Below are 19,590 nucleotides of genomic sequence, written 5' to 3'. Positions count from 1 at the left end.
AGAATAACCAGGTTGACACAGGGACTCAGACCTCCCGCAGTGTAGATAACTTGGACTCCCACGGAGACTCCACGAGCAACCTGTGAAAACCAGAACTCCTAACAGTGGACCTCGCAGACACTTTTCAACCCAGAGGAGGCCTGATGGACTGCCTTCCTTAGGCACCCAGTAGGGCCCACACTGGAGCCATCGCAGGGTTTCTCTAAGACTTGGGCTCCGTAGGGGTGTAAACCAATTGGAGAACTGTTGACGATGGACCAGGTAAGCCACATCTGTGTGCTCTGCTCCTCCCCATGGCGTGCAGCTGTGCCTGGCAAGGAAGAGCCACCTGTTGGCCATAGAAAGTGATGAGACTTCGGTGTGAGATCACTCCTGGGGGGGGGGGGGGGGTAGGCCAAGAGTTGGCGCAGCTCTGTCTCGTTGGCTATTTTGTGGGTAGATAGCTCCTGAGAGCTGGATGGGAAATGGCCTGTTGCATGGAGACAGAGCTCTGGAGTGTTTTGCTTTGGTTTGGTGAGAGGGATCTGTGGGGCAGAGGGTTTATGAAAGTATATAAGATGAAAGCTGAAGTTAAGCATCTCCCCAAACAAATGTATTTACACGTGACTTGCCTTTAATTTCAGGGAGCTCACAGGGTGCATAAAGTCTGTGTACACACCCCTGCTTGGAGGCTTTTTGATAACACCAATGGGGAGTGTATTTCTAGGACCTGGAAACCTCACTAGCAATTCCTTAAAGTGAGTTTCCTACAACAATTACATGGGAATTACCTGGTGCCATTATCCAGCACATGCTGAAAATGCTGATTCCTGAGCCCCTCCTGGCATTAAGGAATCAGGACCATCCAGGCTGGGGCCCTGGAATTTGCATTTTCACTAAGCACTCAGGTAGTGTTGGTCATTATACAACTTAAAAACCACTAAGAGTTGAAAAGGGCCATAAAAGAGGACCGAAAGACCAACCAAAATCTAAGATTGATACAAAAAGCTCTCAGAAACTGATCACACAATTGGGCCATCTGTTGATTAGGACATGAGGGGGTGGGTGAACTTAAGGTTGTCTGATGGACCAAGAGGAGGGGGTCTCCTGACACTGGTTAAGAACCAACATTTGTCCAGAACCCACTTGAGTCCTGGCACTTGAGCATGTGGTTTATGCCATCTAGCTCCACTCAATGGTTCTATTATAGATGATGAAATCAAGGTTCAGAGAGTTTAGAGAACTTGAATAATGTCTTAGAGCAAAATAAGGGGAATCAGACCTTAAATGAGAACAACCTGCCTGACTTTTTTTTTGATGATGATGATGTTTTGGGGGAGAGTGAGAAAGAATCTTAAGCCGGGTCCACACTCCACAGAGAGCCCGACATGGGGCTCGATCTCACGACCCTGAGATCACGACCTGAGCTGAAATCAAGAATCCAACACTGAACCAACTAAGACACCCAGGCGCCCCTTGATGATGATTTTAAAATAACACCACCCAGTCTGCCCTTCATCTACCAGACTTGGATTACAAAAGAGAAATAAATTCATTCATTCTATTTTTAAAATGCTGAGCATATACTGTCTTCAATCACCTGGGAATATATTTCGGGACAAAAGATTTATTCAGATGGAACAGGAGAAGGAAGCACAAAATGTGATGTCAGCCACTTCTCAGCCTATGAAGTTTGGGCCACATGTGCAACTGGCAACCGGGAGTGGGGCTCAGTATACAATTCAGAAGAGCTGGGGAGATTTCCTAGAGGAAATGGTAGCTTTGAGCCAACTCGGAGGAGTCAGTAGAATTTTGAATTAATTCAACCTTACATAGAGTGTGCATTTAAATAGACCAGAATCTCTCAAAAACCCACCGCGAATTTTACTTTCAATAAACAAGAATATTTATGGAAGGCAGAGAGACGAATTCCTGAACAAAGAAGAGTTTCTCATTTTTAACCACCAGTTCCTCAATAGCTTTCAAAGGATAAAGGAAAGGGGGTTGAAGGCTTACCATGTGCAGGCGCTGTATTAACTCACTTAATCCTTATAAATATATTTGGAGTTAGGTGTTATTATTATCATGCCCAGTTTTAAAATGACACTCACACTTGGCTGAGGTGTAACAGGTAAGAAATGGTGGAAACAAGATTCCGACGGATGGTGTACTCCCTTAAACCACAGGCCACACTAACAAGCTGGCACGGTTGGAGATTTGGGGAATCTGGCTCCATTCACCACACTGAAAGGGAAATATTAGAAAGATCATATGTGACAAGGGACTTGATATTCTCCAGGGTGCATAAACGATTCTGTTTTGAAAGGAAAGGACATCATGTTATCAGGTTATGAGTAAGCATGTGACTGCAAGATTGAAGGAGGGGGGATATATGTTTATCTGTCTCTTTCTGTCTGGCAAACAACCTCATTCCCCGAGGAGAGTCTCTCCCATTGGGAAACATGTTTATTTCAGCACTGAACACTGTTTAAATCTCAGTGGTAAATCTAAGAAATAGTCCTGAAGGGCACTGACCTTGCCTCAAGTGCTTTCTCCTTTTTGCAACTATCCCTGACTTTAATCCCACAATGTAGCCTCTGAGCACCCATCTTGTAAAAGCTGGATTGACTGACTGCCAAAAAATAGAGGGGAGGAGAAGCATTTATTAAGTTGTATAACTGCCTACCCCCGAGACCACTGACAATCCATCTTGGAGAATGTTGTACACCTCCAGGCCTCTAGAAGGTCAGGGGGCACCTGGATAGCCCACTCAGATGGGGGTGGTAGTGATTCAGCAGGATGTACCCCAACCTTGATGATGAATGTTCAGTTGCCCTCATGACCTGATCTGTTACAGCATCATGACTCTGAAACTGCGCTCTCCAGATGTGTCTAGATGTTTCCCAATGGAAGGACTTCTTCATCTAAGTGTTCTCCTGAACATTTGTCGGTGACTTCTTTTGTCCATTTCCTTAGCCCTGTTTATCTCGGAGAGTTTCTCAGTGTCATTTCAGATGCTCTAGTTGACATGGGAAAGCTGGAGTTTCCGCGTGCTCAGCTCTGTCTTCATGCCATGACATCCTCAGCGTGATAATAAGAAGGGTTGACATTATTAAGGCTATGTGCCAGGTGATATTCTGAGCCAGTACATGTATTTACTCAAATCTTTATAACAAATCAATGAGTTAGGATTGTTTTGTAGATAAGGAAATGGGAACGCAGCACATTCCATTCAACCCTCATGTTACCTATTACAGCTTTACTTTTTCACACCACCAACTCACACACACATTTTTTTTTAACAAGCTCTGGCCTGTTTTATTAAAGAAAAATTTTGCATGGTTTACTTTTCACCAGTCTGGTTCTGGCAGGCTCCTCATGATATCAGAGTCACCTGATGTCATGACAGCCAGTGGGCCTCCTCTCTAGCCATTTCCCACGTGCTGTGCCCAGTTTAGTATCATTGCCGCAGTAGTGATGGACGCTGGTTTGGGCCAACATGGTGCAGTATTTTGTCAGATTTCCTCAAGGCGGGGCGCTTGTTGACCAGGATGACCAATTTCCCTTTGTTATGCCTGACCACTTTCAGAGTCTGCTTATACCCTAGAGCATACTTTCCACTTTTCATAACAAGCTGGAGCCTAGAGTTGATTGACTCTGGAGACTTTTTTGTCTTCTTTGTGGCCCCCATCTTCCTGCCTTAGGTGTGGGAGAGCACCAACCAAGAACAGCCACCAAGATGGTGGGCGATGAGGAAGGAAGCATCCCTAAAGAGCAAAAACATTACACAGGCGGTAATAATAATGGATACTGTTTACTGAGCTAATTTTACATTCTTAACAATTTTAAAAGCATCCCTGCAAAGTTGTATGATTGACTTAATTTTTTAACCCTATGAGTCAGATAGGTCAAGTGGATGGTTTAAGATCATCAGCAGGTCTATGGAGATTTGAACCCAAATCTGCCCAATTCAGAGGCCCCCCTGATCTTTCAGCCACTACTTGAAGGCTTCTTACTAACCCTTAGGCACAACCAGCCTAGTGTAGTCAAATAAATAATCAGATAAAGTGACTATCATCATTGTGGAACTATTAACAGCCAAAGAATGAAGGAAGTGTTGGGGTCCAAGGGCAGGCCACCCCAAGACGGGCCACTGTAGCATGAAGATTATTTTGAGTTAAAAAGAAATAAAAACCCAGCAGATTGAGGGAAAGCTCTTTACCTCTCCCTCATTTGCCTCACAAGAATTTACAGGAAGAGATCTAGCACCGTAAATAACTATACTATGATATAAACTGGGTATGGTAGAGGGGAGGAACCTAACAGGACCTGTTTCATTAAAGTCCTCTATGTCCCATTGTTTCCAGGTGGCCCAGAAAATATTTGCTTACCAAACATTTATTCTTTCTTATCTTCGTGTGAATTGTATTCCTCCTTTCAAAAGAAGTCTCAGACCCTTTGTCCAGAATGATATATATACTTTATTTTGCCCACCTTTGGGATTTCCGCATCTGTGTGGATTCCCTGTATGAACACTACTAAATTTGATTATCTCCTGTTAATCTGTCTCATGACAATTTGATTCTCAATCTGGCTGGAAGGATCTTAAAAGTGATAGGACATTCTTGCTTCCCAACAGGAGAATTGGCCATAATTAGACATAAATTCTAGATTTTAGGGAAAAAAAATAGTTTGTCCAGAGAAAAGGTAGTTATGACTCCTTGGCAACATTCTAAAAATTAAAACGGCTGAAAGAAGAAAGACGTTTCCCAGGAAAGAATTCTACCTGAACAATCACAAATGTCTTCATCCATATGGACTACTGTCACAAAGTATCAGAACCTGGGTGGCTTATGAACAACAGAAACCTATTTCTCCCAGTTCTGAAGGCTGGAAGTCAGAGGTCAAGGTGCCAGCACAGTCAGGTCCTCGGGAAAACCCCCTTCTGAGTGGCAGACTGCAAACTTCTCCTTGTGTCCTCCCGTGGCACAGAGAGAGTGAGCCAGCCCCTCGGCCTCTTCTTATCAGGGTACTAATCCCCTTCATGAGGGCTCTGCCCTGGGACCACATCACCTCCCCCAGGCTCCATCTCCAAATACCACTGCTCTGGGGATTAGATTTCAGTATATGAGTTTTAGTGGGACACAAACATTCAGTCCATAACCACAAATGACATTGATCAAGAAGAAAGGGAAGTATCTAAAAAAAAAAAAAACCAAAGCAAAAGCAAACAACAACAACAAAAAGCATGCAGAGAGCTCTCTAATAATCCTAGATTTTAAAAAGAAATGCATGAAATCTGGAAAGAAGTACTTATAACCAAGGAATATTAGTCTTTCCTAAAGATCGTAGGAAAAACAGGTCCCCATTTCCCTGAGGCTTAAAAATCAGTGTAAAGGTTTTGCAAGGGGGTTTCAGACTGCAAGCTGAGCAGGAAGAGTGAGGAATGAAGGGCCTGTTGGGGGCAAATGATGTCATGTTGAAAGCTCACAGAGAAAAGCAGGGCAATTCAACTCCTATATTGCTTTCTCTATCGAGGAAAGTGATCTTCAAACTGGGAAGGCTAGAACAAATATGGTTAGTAGGAAATTGAAACCTGGGAGAAGCAAGGAGATAGGAAAACATCTGGCCGCTTAGATGCATTGAGGCAAATGACATCCCACCCCACAGAGGAAGAAGGTGTGGAGTGTAAGCAGCTGCATTTCGGAGAACAGGAACATGCTCCAGTTGAGAGGAAGAAAGAAAAAAAGAAAGGGAGAAAGAAAGAAAGAGGGAGAGAGGAAGAAATGAAGAAGGAAGGAAGGAAGGAAGGAAGGAAGGAAATGGGTGGATTATAGAAAGGTCAAAGTAAAAGTTTCCAGACCTGGTAATATTTCTTTACAGATATATAGACGTTTATTACAGCAATTTTTCTGTAACCATAAATATCTCCTTAAAACAAAGAGGTGTCCCAAGTATCTTTGTTAAGTAGTGATTTAAAATGAAGTTGAGATGCCTGGGTGGATCAGTCGGTTGAGCGTCTTGATTTCGGCTTAGGTCATGGTCTCAGGGTTGTGGGATCCAGCCCCCACACGGGCTCTGTGCTCAGTGGGGAGTCTGCTTGTGATTCTCTCCCCCCTCCCCTCCCCCATCCCCCCTCTCTAAAATATACAAACTTTTAAAAATAAATAGAAATAAAAATAAAATGAAGTAAAGTTAGTAAAATTAATTTTATTTTTTAAATTATTTTATTTTATTTTATTCATTATTATTACATTCAATTAGCCAGCATATAGTACATCATTAGTTTTGATGTAGTGTTCAGTAATTCATTAGCTGTGTATAACACTCAGTGCTCATCACATCACATGCTCTCCTTAATACCCATCACCTGGTTATCCCATCCACCACACCCCCTCCCTTCTGTGACCCTCAGTGTGGTTCCCAGAGTCCAGAGTCTGTCAAGGTTTGTCTCCCTTTCTGATTTCTTCCCATTGAGTTTTCCCTCCCCTCCCCTGTGGTCCTCTATGCTATTCTTTATATTCCACATACGAGTGAAATCATATGATAATTGTCTTTTTCTGCTTGACTTATTTCACTTAGCATAATTATCTCCAGTTCCATCCATGTCAATGCAAATGGTGGGTGTCCATCCTTTCTGATGGCTGAGTCATATTCTATTGTATATATGGACCGCATCTTTATCCATTCATCTGCCGAAGGACATCTCAGCTCCTTCCATATTCTGGCTATTGTGGCTATTGCTGCTACAAACACTGGGCTACATGTGCCCCTTCTTTTCACTACATCTGTATCTTTGGGGTGAATACCTAGTAGTGCAATTGCTGGGTCGTAAGGTAGCTCTATTTTCAACATCTTGAGGAACCTCAATAAAATTAATTTTAAATGAACATGCTTCAGCATATAAACTAACAATTCTTCTGAAGTTTTTTACTACTAAGACCTAATTACATTATTTTCCAAGTTAGAATGACTAATAATTAATGTGAAACCATAATTAACACAGATGATACTGTACTTTTCCAAAATAAAGAAATATATCTGACCTAAATTTTTATGACTCACATTTGATATCACAAAATAAACTTTATTGAGCAAAGACATTGTTTAAAATCACAGAAAAACAAACATGATGAAAAGATAGACATTGTGTACAAATAATGTTAAAATATTGTCACAGGTATGGAAATGTGACATCATCATTGGAATAAAATAAAATGTTATAAAGCAAAGAGTTGTCAAAATACAGAAGAAGAGATATTCTGAAACAAGTGAAAAATCAATATTATGAGTAGTAGTAACAATTTCTAACCCATAACATACTTAAATATCATGGGAGAAATCAAAAGAACTAGCTCCGGAAGCGGTGGTGACAAAAGACAGAGGGGGGCTTTCAAAAAGGCAAGGGACATAGGTAATTAACTTTCCACCTCCTTCAAATATAAGTGAGAATCTCTTGGGAGAATCTAAGTCCCTTAACAGACACACTTTAGAGCAGTTAATGAAAGGCTGTGTATTTCAGTAGCAAACTATTTCAACAGTGAAATGACATAGGAATCGGAAGCATATTCTGCTGTGACTCTTGGTGTTGACATTTTTCCAAACAGCCACCACAAGTCTGAGGTTCTCATGAGACCGTTGTCTTCCAGCTACGTGACTGTCCACACTCATTTCACCAAAGAACTCGAACTCTGGCGGTTGTTCCTCATTCTGGGTGGAGAACACCAGTTGGTTTTATGTAGCTTAAACCTACAGGGGCATCAACTGCCCTCTTAGATAGAGCACCCCCCCACACCAGAGCTGGCCCATCAAGTTTCATCTTGATGAAACTGGAAAACAACCAGTTCATGAACTCCTTTGGAGATTTTTCTATTTTGGACCATGGTACCGCATAAGTAATCTCAAACTCTTGTTCATCAATGACAGCCAAATTTGAAATGAGAAATTGTTCCTAGCCTTCTTTATTTTTGGTCAAGCCTTTCTGAACTTCAGTTCCATGAGCAAAACATCCAAAGATGAAACACTTGATTCCCTCTGTCTCCAAATTTTCCACTCCAGAATCCAACCCAAATCAGAGTCAGTTGTCCAAAGATGAACAGTTTTCATAATATTTTCTGGAAACTCATTTACTTTTAAAGGTTTAAAGCAGTAAGTATGAAACTCATAGAGCTTTTCCATCATATTGTCTGGGGCCTCCCATAGCAAAGGCAAACACATCTGAGGGCGAATGGCTGTGTGGTCAGACCCCTCAGGAGACAAGCACGGTGGCAGCCAGTTGGTGGTCTTTCAAGGGTCTCTCCTCTTATGGCTTCCTTACTAGAAGGAACTTGGCCTGGCCAATTTTTAAAAGAGTAAATATCTTTTAATATTTAAAAGATAATGATTGAACGTAATTACTTGTGCCATCATGGTTTTTATCAAACATGCTTTAACCAAACTAACCTTGTTTCTAGGCTGAGAAGTCATGAGGGAAGCCAATGTTTTCCTGGGTTGAGATTTCAAGAAGTCATTGTCAAACTATCTCTATGGACAGTGTGGATAAAAGTAGACTGAATGACAGTTACATGAAGAAGAGTTTCTTAGCTGGTTGAATAACTGAGTCTATATGCTATTGATAAACTCAGTTCTGCCCATCTGAAAAGTTGTGTGTGATGACAGATGGGGTCCTCTTCTTGGAAAAAAAACACATGTATTTGACACATTCTTTATGACTTATATGGATATATAGAAATCATATACATGCTATTTTGATGCAACTGCTTTGAAGGTATCTTGAGAGCCATATAAAGCAATTTAATTTTAAGAAATTTTTCTAAGTGCCAATTAATATAATTATATCCACACTGACTTCCTGATCTTCATCCCGATTCTGAGTGAATTTTAGAGGTGCAGTAAGGTCAAACCCAGGAATGGGACGACATTTTGAGATGTTCATCATTCACATTTCTAGAAAATGCAAAAGATATTTTATATTTTGATGCACCCATTTTGATATGAGCAAATCAAAGTCATCCCATAAAAATGTTTCTCCCAGACCTGATTCCCATACATTCATCTCCATCACAGATTTTGAAACTCCGTCGCAATAAGCACAGCTCCCTTCAGCACACCAAGAGGAGTTAACTCTCCAGGTTGGCAGTAATTCACTGAGCTTCTAATATTGCAAAGACAGAAAGATAGAGAGATAGCTGGTGTGCCGGCTTTCGAGTCAATATTTGATAGATCTCCACCGAGCCAGACGGTTTCTTTTTGCCTATAAGGAATAGAGATAAAGACTGCATATCGTTCCAGGTTCTTTGGTTGTAAGCAATTGAAATAGACCCCCAGGTAACCTGAGCAAGAAAGGACTTTATGGGAGGCATACTGGGAAGTGCTTGCAATAATGGTAAAAAGAGAGGCGAACAACAGGGTCTTGGAAAAAACCAGGGATGTCTGTAGAGAACCCAAACACCTGCTTCTGTGAGAAGCGCCCTCTCCTGGGTCAGTTCCACCGACCATGTCTCAGCATCTCCACCCAAGTTGCCCAAGTCCTAAAGATTGTCTCCTGTGCAGCCCCCTCCCCTCCCTTCCCCTTCCCTCCCCTCCCCTGCTCCCTGTTGGGTCATGTGACTGACAGCTCAGCCACAGGCATGCAGCAGGGCCATTTCCCAAGGAAAAAAGAAGGGCACAATCACCAGAGGAAAGAGGCAGTCTGCTGAGAAAGAAAGAAATAGATCCACTGGGGGCCTGAACTTCAGCCAAACACTCATTTTTTAAAAATACAGGTTTGGCCTCATCTGCTTCTTATAATGAGGGGCTTAGCTGACCGCAAGCCCCACAGGGGGGCCAACTCAGGGTTGGTGGTCCCAGCATCAGGGACACAGTGCCCCTCTGAGCAGTCCGATGTCCTGGCCCTGGCACCATCCCCGCTCTGCTGTGGGTGGCCCTCCCATGGTTCTGGGTGCTGCTGGGATGCTCCCCTCATTCGCCCCCCTCAGTTGGCGGTGGGGGGGGGGGCAGCCGCTTCCTGCAGCTACTAACACCTCCCTCATCTCCCATTTGGCAGTTCCCTATGTCCTTCCAGAGCTGTGAACAGCTCCTGTATGAGTTTGTGTGTCCTGGAAGCCTTGTGAGTGTTTCCTGGATCCTGACGGACGCACGTGCTGAGGCCCACGATGGGACGGTGAGGCAGTTTCCCCCCACGTCATACTTGGAATGTGTGTCTTGTATAAAGGAAGACTTAGGGAATGTGATAACCAGCCTCCCCTATTTGGAGAGCTCTCGTCTGAAAGGGGGATTATGTTTATCCCGTGTAGTTCCAGAGGGAAGAGCCACAGTGAGTGAGCAGGAGCTTCAGGGAAGCTGCTTCTAGTTCAAAGCAAGGAGTGGTCCTCTAAGCCCTTGAACTACTCACAGTGAAATGCACTGAGCAGCTTGTGGGGGGTGGTGGTGCAGGGGGGTTGTTAGTTAAGTGGAGGATTAGTTTCCATCCCTCCAAGTCACTGGAGATGTGCCCAGCAGAATGGCATGCAGGGCCAGATCAACTTTCTAGGCCCCCAAATGGCCCTGCTGAATCTATAGGCTTGAATTAAGGATTTGATCATTTTCTCTTGGCGCTCGAGAACAAAACTAGCACACTTTGTGGCCTGCAAAAAATAGTAACAATTATCCTCTAGGATTTACCGTGTCATTTACAGCAAGGACTCTTCCTCCAGCCCTGAAGAAATTTTATACCCAGCTGAAAGGTGACACCCTTCAGTAAGAATGCCCTTCTCCTTTGCTCACCTCTCTGGACACCTGGGTTTACACCCGAGGCCCTTTGGAAGGGCCAAAGCTGACCACAGTCTATATCTAATGGAATCAGAGGATTCCAGTGTTCTGAAGAGAGTTGCTCATGTTCCTGCATCTTGTTTGATGAATCCAATTTCAGGAACCTTCCATGGTGGACTGGGGCTTCCCACCTTGGCCCTGGATTCACAAGGGATGGGCAGGCAGTGGTGAGGGAAACAGACAAGACTTCAGAATCCTGAGATCATCTTCCTGCCACCTTGAAATTCCACCCACCTTTCCAATTCTTGCTTTGAGCACATCTGGACAGTCCCCCCCCCCCACCTTCTGAAGTCTGGGGCACATCACATGAGTCCGAAATGGCCGTTCTCTGTGCACGAGTATACCCTTTCTGGAGCAAAACCGCCTTCAATCACACTATCTGTTTGGGGAGAGGACAGAAGAAAGCCATTCTCTCTTGAGCACTTTTAAATCAAATACAGAAACAAAAAAATTTTTTTTTAATATTTTATTTATTTATTTGACAGAGAGATACAGCAAGAGAGGGAACACAAGCAGCGCAAGTGGGAGAGGGAGAAGCAGGCTCCCTACCGAGCAGGGAGTCTGATGCGGGCTCGATTCCTGGACCCTGGGATCATGACCTGAGCTGAAGGCAGACGCTTAATGACTGAACCACACAGACACTCCCAGAAACAAAAAATTTTAAATCCTAATATGCTTAGAAAACTTCCAGCATGCTAACAGAACATTCTCCTCCATTTCCAACGGGAATATTAGAGGAAACAAGAAATGCAATGATTGACCCATGATCACACAGCCCACATATAACAGGACCAGAAATTAAACTACAGTTCATTCTGACCTCGTCCAGGGATGCTCCCCTGACTTCCTGCCATATTCTTGCTTCAAACAATCCTACTTTACAAGAGAAGAAATCCGTGGAATTAAGTGTCTCAGTGGCTCAGCTCAGTTTTCTAGGAAGCCAGGGTTAAACCAACAGTGGGACAGTGGCCTGGAAGTTGCATCTTTTGCCAACACAACTCTTTGTGGGTGATTTTATTTTCCACTCTGCTTCCCCTTAATTCTTCCCAATATTCTTCCCATTTATCTCATGTCACAGGGTGATTGCCCAGAAGACAAAGGGAAAATGCCTGAGAAGCAGTGGGCAGAGCCCGGCTCACTTATTAGCAAAGGCACTGGCCACCTGCCATGGTTTAGGGACACTGGGGCATGAGACATCTTACAACACAGACAGGCCTGCAAGACGGAAAGTCCGACAAGAGGAAAGAATAATTTCGAGCTAAACACCACCCTCTTCTTAAAGCCTGCCCTCCAAATGACGGCTCTAAGGCCATGTTCTAAGGAAAAATGGTTGGTTAGTCCCTGGACTGAAGGAGTGAGGCCGGGCAGAGGACAGTGCTCTTAGGGAAGCAAAAGCAGGAATAGAGAATATTGTGATGTTGGGGGAGTTAGGAGGTGGGGAGGGCGAAGGACACAGCAGGGTCTCCCATGGAGGGACCCACCCATGGGATCTGCTCTCTCTCCCTGCGGGTCAGGACCCTCCTCATCTTCCAGCTCAGGAGCTTTGAATCATAACACTCACCCAACTCTGCTCTCTGTTTCTTTTCCCTATGACCCCTCTCTGCCCACCCCCCATAGTGTTCCCTTCCTTGTCCCTTTATGTCCCTCAGCCCTCTCCCTGCCCTCCCTCTTCCAGTCTGAGACAGCCACCTGGGGACCTTGCTATCCAATAATTAGCCCGAGCAGCTGCTCAACCAAACAAGCTCCAGAGATCCGCAGCTGGGAGAATGGAGTCCTGCCTGGAGGAGGGGGAAGCAGGGGGAAGGCCCATGGAGCCTTCTCAGGTGGCCAGATGACGCCTAATTAGGCCCCCTGCTCTGGAAGCCTCACCAGATGGGCAAAGGCCTGGAAGCCTTAGGGAGCCAGCAAGACTCAGTGGGAACTCCCAGTGTGTGGTTTCCTTTCCAGCTGCCTCTGGGGCGATGGGGGAGGGCAGTTAAAATAGTAATTGGCGCCTCTGGTCAAGGGGTCTCACTTTTCCCTGCCAGGAGGGGAGATGTTCTGCTTTCCAGTGGTGCAACCCCCCATATACGCCCCCCCCATCCCCGCCAGCCTGGAGTCTGAGTTGTTGACGTTGTTGATTGAAAATGGTTTTTTTAGATGCACGCCAGAGGAGTTGGCACTGGGAACATTTTTCTAAATCTAAACAATGCACACCATGAATTCACGAAAGGCAGAATTAAACAAAAAGGGAAACATGAAGAAAATGCGTGGGTTTCATTCTTTCCGTCTCCCCAGCCTGCAAAAGTGAGCTGTGAACGCCGTGGCAGAGGGAGAATGGAGCAGTAAATGATTTAATTTTGACAGATTTGCTGTTTCTGGGCAGAGGAGACTTCGGGGCCAGACAGAAACAGGAGGGGAACGGCTGCGGGAGGTGGGGGTTGCGTAATGCCAAAGGAGCCTACCCCAGGCCAGGGACAACTAACTACCCTGCCTTTCTCCTAAGTCACTGGGCTCTGGCCCCACCCCCTGCCCCTTGATATGGCCACCTCTACCAGAAAAGTCATAAGGGGAGCAGAAAATGTGGTACCTCCTCCCCCAAAGCTCTGTTTCTCAAAGAGGAGTTTGCCTCCCCTTACCCCAGCTGGGCATCAGTGGAAATACTGGTGATGAAGCTTGCAAACAATTATGGGGGGGAAATGCAAGAAGCAGAGATAAGTAGGGGCCAAATCACCTCTTTGCCCTTCCCTCTTCTGAACTTCCCTAACTGCTTACGTGACAAAGAACATCTTTGCCTTTTGACGAAGAGAATGATATCTGTAGTGCATCCTTGACTCAAATGGCCTTATTACAGACAAATGGAAAACAGGAAAGCCAAGAAACCTTTTCTACCTGCCACCACACCTTTGGGTCCCTGCTTGTTATACTCTACAAGTAACCATAAGAATTTGGAGCAGACACCCACGTGTCTCATCTGGTGGGTTTCCTTTTTTTAAGCTATGAGAGAAAGTGAACTCACATCAGACTTGGTTTTACCTTATAATCACTCTCCAGCCAGGCGGTGATTGTTTTCTGTTATACGCAGGGAAAACTTGCAAAATAAAATAATTAGCTGAAAAAATAAGTATCAGAGTCAATGATGTTGATATTTCTTATTTACTCTTGTTATTAATGTCCCTTATTTGTGGGACTTAATTGTGGATGGGATGAGCTGCGTGTATGATAACGTTTTTGGCCAGCAGAGGACCAGGCTGGCAGCAGTATGTCTTTGAGCAATCTCAGTTCTCTGTAGTTTCTGGAGTATAACATATTTTCTGCCAGTTCCAGCTGATACGGTGGACATTAATTGTTAATTCTCCTACAACAGCCATCTGCTGAGAGATAGACTCCCTGGAAATCTGGGGAAACAGCGCCATCTAGCAGTCCTTGCTGTAACTGCCTCAAAGCTGGGTTTATCAGTCCCTGAGGAGGCCTGGTTCTTTTAAGGTTGAAAAGGCCACAGTTCTTTTAAGGTTGACCAAGTTGGAAGGATGCTCTCCACAAACCCACCTCAGCTATCAATGCGCACAATTGGTTTTCAACAGCTTGGAGTCCATTTTGCTTTAGAAAAGTAGCTCAGGTTAATATTCTGGGTGGATAAGCCAGGTTTCAATAAAACTACGTTAGCATAGAGCATTTCAGAACATACGATGGGGAAAAGGCAGTTTCTTCAATAAATGGTGCTGGGGAGACTGGACAGCTACATGCAAAATCATGAAGCTGGACCACTTTCTTACACCATACACAACACGAAAATAAAGTCAAAGTAGACTACAAACCTAACTGTGAGACACAAAAGTATAGAGCATTTCATCCACAAGACACTTTGGAACTAAGCATTTAAAAGGTAAGGAAACAGAGAGGCCCGGGAAGAAAAAGATGTCTTCAAGGTTCCTCAGCTAGTTTATGGTTGAATCTGGCTCACAAAGCAGAACCAATACTCCTACTCATAGAATAGAGCAACCTTTTTCAAAGGCTAGCCAGAGATGAGGGTAAGAAGGAGACACAGAAATGAGAGCCTTCTCAGGAGGTGAAGGTGTGCGTCTCTTTCTGAATCTACATAACATAATACCAGTGGTATGGCAAGGCATGCATTAAACGCAAGGGCAGATGTGGGCCTGTGTCTAGGACACAGGCAGACACGGTAGACATATCTTTGATCAGCCCTCCAAAATGTCATTGAAATGGCTGGAACCAATAGTTGGCCTCTTCCCAACCCAACCTCTCTGTAGTCTGGCCAATCATATGTTCCCCCTTGAGGGAGAACTACTACAGATTCTAATTTGGGGGATAGGGGTTTTCAGGTTTTTCTCCTCAAAAGGCCTTTTGGAGCTTTGACTTCAAATGTGTCGGAGTCTCTTCCTGTCCCTTGGTAAGGTTGGCGTTGTGGAGGCTCAGCCAGTCAGAGCTGGAGGAATGAGCTCGTCCAGCAGGCACATTTGAATCGCCAGAGGAGATGTTAACAACAGTGGTGCCCCCCCCCCAAACCAGTTACAATACAATCTGTAGTGTCGAGCCTAAGTATTAGTGATGTTTCAGTTCCCTGGGTGATTCCAATATGCAGCCAAGGTTGAGAAGCCCAACATTTCTTCCTGAAGAGGAGAAAACCAAGGCTCAGAAAGACAAAGTAACTCGGTCAGCAATGCACAGGAAAGTCAGAGCAGAACCAGGACCCGTGTTCGCGGTCTGCTACAGCGCACTCCGTCATGCTCGGCTGTGCAATACACTAGGCCTCGTGAGCACCTGCTAGAGAGCCAGAGTGGTCACCCCCTTCAGACACGGCCCCAGGAGGCAGCCATCTGAGAGTGGCTGTCTATGCATCAGAAGTGTTCCGAGCACTGGGCAAACTCAGCTTTCAGGAAGCTGAAAGAAGAGATGCTTCTACCATCTCACCAAAGCTAACCGATATGGGGGTGCTGCCACTTGGGGAGATATATTTTCCAATGCTGGCTTCTGGAACTGCAGAAATTACAGCAGAATGGATTAGGGGACCCCCAGGATCCACTTTGAGATGGACCAGAACCCAACTCCGTCGATCATCTGATTGGTGGACGATCATGGCACTTTGGGTCTCCAGTTGTTCACTAGTTTCCCGAAGCCTGGCCCCATCTCTTTCCCCATGTACAATCACCCTGCTGGGCAGCCACAGGCTCTTCAGGGAAGGTTTGGAGGGAGACTGACAAGGTACACTGTTGGCTGTGCAGCAGGATTTCCTCAGTGGGACTTTCCCTCCCTATCATTCGAGGGCCTCTGGACCTCAGAACTAGCTCGAGCCTGGGAATCGGTTTAGGATCCATGACCTTCAACTGACCTTCGCTACATCTAGAGCTTTTCTATTCCTGCCAATCAAGTAACGCTTTAGCAGCCCATCCATCTGTTTCAGTTTTCAAGGAGTATCAGGATCTACTGGCCAACACCGTGTTCTGAAGGGCATACTATTCCGATTGCTACTTTGGCTCTGTTGACTCTTTCAGTAACCACACCCACTTGTCTTTGGCAATTAAAACTCTTGCTCCCAGGTCCCATCATCCCTACCTAAGTCAGGGAGCCCAGTCTGATGAGAGCAGTCCCCGCTGCCCCTCCTGACCCACAGAGAAGAGCCACCATGGAGCTTTTCCAAGATGTTGGGCCTCCCCCCTCAAAAACAGCTTGCCCAAGCTTGGGGAAGGGGGTACCCCTGGGTACTGGCCCTCTGGGAAGAACACAGTCAGGAGATGGGTGAACCAGTGTCATATGATAAATCCGCTCCAGCATCCCTATCTCCTGAAGGCTTCAGATCCCTTCTTCCTCTGTCTCACTGAGGACATCCAAAATAGGTCATCCTGCCTCACCCCACCTGTCAGAAAGGTCTGGCCAGGACTCATTAGCTTTTGGTCTTCATGACGAATCAAAACCCCAGTGATTCCAGCATCAACATTTTGCTTCCAAACATCTCCCAGGCTGCTTCTCAAACCTTAAAATAGTTTTTTTAAAAAAAATCCTATTAAATGAAGTGCCCCTGGTTTTACAAAAATAGCAGATCGTGAACCATGAAATGAACAATTGCATCCATACCAAAAGTTTAAGAGAGAAAAATGATTCAGGAGATCTTAGCTTAAGGTTCTCTAGATGAGGTTTGCTGTAACCAGGAATTTTCCAGCAGGATATTGGCATGAGTATACCAGGCTGAGCTTCCCTGTCCCACTTCCTAGGATCACCCTCTTTCTTCAATCAGGGATGCAAAAGTGGGGGATGAAGAATCTTGATCTTATGGAGCCAAAACTGTTCCAGGGCTCATAACTCTAGTGCTCCTGATTTGCGGCTTTAGCATTCCTGAGGCAGAACACAGAGGCTGTTAGCAGCATGCAGAGAAATTTGCATCAGGCTCCTCACTGTACCTAGGGGTCACTTTGTCTGCAAGCCCCCCCCCTTTTTTTTTGGATTTGGATGTTGTGACCAAAATAACATAGGCTGTCAAAGAATTCAGTTCAGGAATCCTTTTACACTGTGGGCACATCATGTCACTTCTCCGTGAAACCCTGGATTGGCTTCAGCTTTCACTCAGAATAAAGCACAAGGGTCCTCCTAGTGGGCACAGACCCTAAGAGATAGGAGGCCTCTTTCCTCTCTGCCTACCTCCTATTCCACCCGGTTGCTCACTGCGGTCCAGACACAGCAATTTCCTTGCTGTCCTCTCACTGGGCCTTCCCTCTGTTTAGCGTGTCCCTCCATCAGCGAGCCCTCTGACCTCCTTTAATCTCTGCTTAAATGTCACCTGAGAGCTACCCCAACAACCCCATCTTCCACTGCACCTCCATCTCCCTGTTCTGCCTATTTTCCATGGTACGTTTTGCTTTCTGACATAGTCTATATTTCATTCATTTTGATAGTGCCTTTCTCCCCCACTAGAAGGAAAGCTCCATGAAGGCAGACATGCTGGGCTTTTTTGTCACAGCTAAATCCCCTAGAAAAGCTTGGCACGTGGTAGGTGATCAGTAACTACTTGGGGAGCGAATGTATGAGACTGTGATGTGCTTGACTCTGCGGTTAAGCCAATCACAGCTTAATAAATAGGGTCCATGAAAGAGCTGGAAATGGGGCCAGTTTGCCTGCTTTTTCTCTCCACCAAAGTGAAACAATCTCCCCGTGATCAATTCAATTAGTTAGAAATTGCCCAAGCCTGATAAGATATGCACATACAATAATTAACATTTCTATAGCATTTCTTTTTTAAATTCTTTAATTAAAAATACATGTGGATGGTTAAAGCAAAACGTTTCCACTCTACCTAAGCTTGCCATGTGTCTGTAGTTTAAAAAGTGAATCTTGGTTTATAGCAGCAATGGCCACGGTCACCAAACTGTGGAAAGAACCAAGATGCCCTTCAATGGACGAACACATAAGGAAGATGTGGTCCATATACACAATGGAGTATTATGCCTCCATCAGAAAGGATGAATACCCAACTTTTGTAGCAACATGGGCGGGACTGGAAGAGATTATGCTGAGTGAAATAAGTCAAGCAGAGAGAGTCAAGAATCATATGGTTTCACTTATTTGTGGAGCATAACAAAGAACATGGAGGATATGGGGAGATGAAGAGGAGAAGGGAGTTGAGGGAAACTGGAAGGGGAGATGAACCATGAGAGACTATGGACTCTGAAAAACAACCTGAGGGTGTTGGATGGGAGGGTGGGTATTAGGGAGGGCACGTATTGCATGGAGCACTGGGTGTGGTGCAAAAACAATGAATTCTGTTATGCTGAAAAGAAATTTAAAAAAAAGTGAATCTAGTCCTGCTAGTAATGGTCTTCGTCATTTTGTTTTGTTTGGAAAAGGAGGTTTCCAGTAGAAGGGAAATCATAACTGTGATTCCTCTTACAGTAGATTAATAATGACTTTACAAGAAGAGCAGCCTGTGTTTAATTCTACAGATATGCAAGATGTGAGAGGAAATCTTCAAACACCTGAAAATAAGTAACATCAGTTCACAACAAGAGGAGGCCACACTTGTCAGGCCTCATCTGGATATTATCCCTTTTGGCCAAATGAAAGCTTCAGGCAGTGAATTGCTTGGTTATTACAGTTTATTCTTTTTTTTTTTTTTTAACAGAAAGAAAGGTGGGGGATTGGGAGAAGGAGAAAGAGAATCTCAAGCAGACTCCACACCCACTGCAGAGCCTGACGTGGGGCTCGATCTCACAACCCCGAGATCATGACCTGAGCTGAAATCAAGTCAGATGCTCAATGGACTGAGCCACTCAGGCATCCCCATTATGGTTTATTCTGAATTCAGACAGCCATCTTATATCCTGGAAATTGATCACCAGCAAGATACATCCAGCAGTTGGGGGAACTCCTGGTAAAATAATCATTCTTTTATTTGTCAAATATTAACTTAGAACCTCATAGGCATGTTGAATATGCCACGTAGAACACTTGGAGATAATATTTCAACATACTGAGAGAAAGGGGGGCTTTAGGAAAGCCTCTCAGATAATGTGTCCTTTGGACAAGCACTGAAGGAAGTGAGGAAGAGGCCATGCAGATTTAGGAGGGAAAGAGAACATTCCAAGGAGAGAACTTGCAAAGTGTCTTAGGCAGAAATGAATTTGACATGTAAGGACACAGATGACTCTCTTTTTGGCCTTTCTCCTTTCTTGCCTCTGGTAGAATCCCAACCCCTCATCCTGGCCCAGAGGCCAGCCTCCCCTTCTCTGGTAGACCCAGGGCCCTCCCAGCCCTTAGCTTGAATTAGACATCTCAGAGTAACTCTGCCCCAAAACTCCTGTTGCCAGGGCTCTA

The 19,590-nt window shown here is 44.8% G+C and overlaps 2 pseudogenes; both read right to left on the bottom strand.

Annotated features, from left to right (window-relative positions):
* Positions 1-3,329: 3,329 nt before the first annotated feature.
* On the bottom strand, positions 3,330-3,670 carry LOC123953918 (annotated as a pseudogene).
* A 3,827-nt stretch (positions 3,671-7,497) lies between these two features.
* LOC123953917 lies at positions 7,498-8,160 on the bottom strand (annotated as a pseudogene).
* Positions 8,161-19,590: the final 11,430 nt, after the last annotated feature.

This window comes from Meles meles, chromosome 12, assembly GCF_922984935.1.
Source record: "Meles meles chromosome 12, mMelMel3.1 paternal haplotype, whole genome shotgun sequence".
Classification (NCBI taxonomy): domain Eukaryota; kingdom Metazoa; phylum Chordata; class Mammalia; order Carnivora; family Mustelidae; genus Meles; species Meles meles.
Note: the sequence above shows the minus strand (reverse complement) of the source record. Positions and strands in the feature narration are given on the sequence as shown.